Source organism: Enhydra lutris, unplaced genomic scaffold, assembly GCF_002288905.1.
Source record: "Enhydra lutris kenyoni isolate GAN:26980312 unplaced genomic scaffold, ASM228890v2 scaffoldscaffold26, whole genome shotgun sequence".
NCBI lineage: Eukaryota > Metazoa > Chordata > Mammalia > Carnivora > Mustelidae > Enhydra > Enhydra lutris.
Window position 1 is genome coordinate 11612594 of NW_019154110.1, and position 3566 is coordinate 11616159.

The 3566-nt window shown below is 41.6% G+C and overlaps 1 pseudogene; it reads left to right on the forward strand.

Moving 5' to 3' along the window:
- Nucleotides 1–2239: 2239 nt before the first annotated feature.
- LOC111151804 lies at nucleotides 2240–3198 on the forward strand (annotated as a pseudogene).
- The last annotated feature ends 368 nt before the right edge of the window (nucleotides 3199–3566 follow it).

The following is a 3566-nucleotide window of genomic DNA, read 5'->3' on the forward strand; positions in this document are numbered from 1 at the left end:
CTCTCTCTTTGATCTCAAATAAGTAAACAAAATCTTAAAAAGAAAAGAAAAGAAAAGAAAATTCCCTGTTTTGGATCAAAGCATTAGACCTAATGTTTAATGTCCCCCCAATAGAAAAACAGGGAGTTCTGGTACTTCTAACCAAACAGAACCTGCCTATTGATCCTGTGAAACATCAGGATCTTTAAGCCCATCCTGTACTAAGATCTGGAACCCAGGTGACATCTGAGTCTCTATCGCTTACTGTGGATCAGCAACAGAAATCTCTCTTCCATCCTGATGATATGTAATATCTTTCTTTTACTGCTAACAAGTATCCTCAAAGGACCTGGCTTCTTCAGAAGAGGCACACTCTCTCTGAAACTGCATGTCCAATTTAGAACTTTGGAACATTCCCCAGTTAGGCAAGAGCAAATCTTGCTACATAATTTTATCCCTTCTATTTTGAAAATGCCCCCTGGTGGACAGAACTGGTATAGTTGCCATTATAAAAACCCGTTACTACAGTCACTGGGGATAGTAAGAGTGGGCACAGGATATAAACAAACCCTCCACCTGGGTCTACTCACCATATAATCCAGCCAATATGCCTTTGATGACCACTACCTTTTCTCTTGTCTTTTCTGCTTCCCTCTAAATTAATCACAATACAATCATTAAGAGGAAAATATTTGTTTTTCCAATTTGTGTTATCGTGCTGTCAAGTAGGCAGCTCTTGCTATAGCAAGATATTTTGGGAAGGTATATGCAGTAAAGGTTCAGGTGCTAGGCAATTACAGGAAGTTAGTAATTAGTATGTCCACTCTCCAACAGTATAGAATACTCACACTCAACAGGAAAACCACTAAACCAAAAATCCTATATATCATGTAAGAATTCAATAGATGCCTTACTGTTTGCAAAAAATATAAATTATGACTGTTCCTTCCCACCCATAAGAGTAGCAACTAAAAGTTCTGGAAATCTTGGAGGGCCTGGGTGGCTCAGTGGGTTAAAGCCTCTGCCTTTAGCTCAGGTCATGATCCCAGGGTCCTGGGCTCAAGCCCCACATCGGGCTCTCGGCTCCGTGGGGAGCTTGCTTTCTCCTCTCTCTCTGCCTATTTGTGATCTCTGTCTATCAAATAAACAAATAAAATCTTTAAAAAAAAATAAAATAAAAGTTCTGGAAGTCTTTTAAATAAAGGTAAGAAGCATTCTTTGACCTCAGACATTGAACAGTTATAGACAAGATACTTGAAATCTTCTCTTGAGAAATGTCAGAGTAAAACTAAAATCCAATCTGGGTTTAAACAGAAAAGCTCTCTGAAACTTATGCAAGTACTTGAAATGTCAAATTATCAGTGGCTGTACTTCTGCTGAGTCATATGGAAATCCTTCTGTGTTTCTTCAATTTTGTTGATCTATCCTAGTTGAGCGGAATAGTAAATTTCTCCCTCTCTCCCAACCAGGAATTTCATATTTGAATATATGTCAGTTAGAAGAAGTAACAGAAATAAACACCCATTACAAGTTATGTCATCAACAATAGTTTTTTTTAAATTTTTTAAAGATTTTTTTATTTTATTTATTTGACAGACAGAGATCTCAAGTAGGCAGAGAGGCAGGCAGAGAGAGAGAGAGGAGGAAGCAGGCTCCCCGAGGAGCAGAGAGCCCGACGTGGGGCTCAATCCCAGGACCCTGGGAAAATGACCCGAGCCGAAGGCAGAGGCTTTAACCCACTGAGCCACCCAGGCACCCCCAACAATAGTTTCTGATGAGAAAGTTTTAAAACTCAGGGCAAGGGTCTATGGCAGACCTCCTGGCTTCTGCATTATATCTCCTTGACCCATCTCTGCTTTCAGTCAACACCTGGGATGAGCTCAGACGTGCTTAACACAGGCCGTGCCCGTGACTATATACTGTGCATCTTGCATAGTCTTTTTATTTATTTATTTATTTATGTACTTACTTACTTATTTATTTTTTAAAGATTTTATTTATTTATTTGACAGAGAGAGGTCACAGGCAGGCAGAGAGAGGGGGAAAAGCAGGCTCCCCGCTGAGCAGACAGCCTGACGCGGGGCTTGATCCCACGATCCTGAGATCATGACCTGAGCCGAAGGCAAAGACTTAACCCACTGAGCCACCCAGGCGCCCCTTGCATAGTCTTTAAAAAATTATTTATTTATTTATTTATTTGACTTTCTGCCTGTGGACGCCGCTGAGTAAGCATCATTAAAGTATCCCCTCCCACCGCCTCATGTCTAAGTCAGAATCTCCCAAAGGGCCTGAACAGCTGTGGAAGCTCTTCATGGGAGGTCTGAGCTTTGAAACAACTGACGAGAGTCTGAGGAGCCTTTTTGAGCAGTGGGGTACACTTAGGGACTGTGTGGTAATGAGTGATCCAAACACCAAGCGCTCCAGGGGCTTTGGGTTTGTCACAGATGCCACCATGGAGGAAGAGGATGCAGCCATGAATGCAAGGCCACACAAGGTAGATGGAAGAGTTGTGGAACCAAAGAGGGCGTCTCATGAGAAGATTCTCAAAGACCTGGTGCCTACTTAACTGTGAAAAAGATTTTTGTTGGTGGTATTAAAGAAGACACTGAAGAACATTATCTAAGAGATTATTTTGAACCGTATGGGAAAATCGAAGTGATTGAGATCATGACTGACTGAGGCAGTGGCAAAAAGAGGGGTTTTGCTTTTGTAACATTTGATGACCATGACTCTGTAGGCAAGACTGTCATTCAAATATACCGTACTGTAAATGGCCACAACTGTGAAGTAAGGAAAGCGCCATCTCAGCAAGAGATGGCTAGTGCTTTGTCCAGCCAAAGAGGTCGAGGTGGTTCTGGAAACATTGATGGTAGTCGTGGAGGTGATTTTGGTGGGAATGACAACTTTGGTCATGGAGGAAACTTCAGTGGTAGAGGTAGCTTTGGTGACAGTTGAGGTGGTGGTGGATATGTTGGCAGTGGGGATGGCTATAATGGATTTGGTAATAATGGAAGCAACTTTGGAGGTAGCGGAAGCTATAATGATTTTGGCAATTACAACAATCAATCCTCAAATTATGGACCCGTGAAAGGAGAAAATTTTGGAGTCAGAAACTCTGGCCCTTGTGGTGGTGGAGGCCAATACTTCGCCAAACCACAAAACCAAGGTGGCTATGGTGGTTCCAGCAGCAGCAGCTATGGCAGTGGCAGAAGGTTTTAATTACTGCCGGGAAACAAAGCTTAGCAGGAGAGAAGAGCCAGAGAAGTGACAGGGAAGCTACAGGTTACAACAGATTTGTGAACTCACTCAAGCACAGTGGTGGCAGGGCTTAGCTGCTACAAAGAAGACATGTTTTAGACAATACTCATGTGTATGGGCAAAAAACTCGAGGACTGTGTTTGTGACTAATTGTATAACAGGTTATTTTAGTTTCTGTTCTGTGGAAAGTGTAAAGCGTTCCAACAAAGGGTTTTAATGTAGATTTTTTTTTTTGCATCCATGCTGTTGATTGCTAAATGTAACAGTCTGATCATGATACTGAATAAATGTGTCTTTTTAAAAAATATATTATTTGAGTGAGAACATGC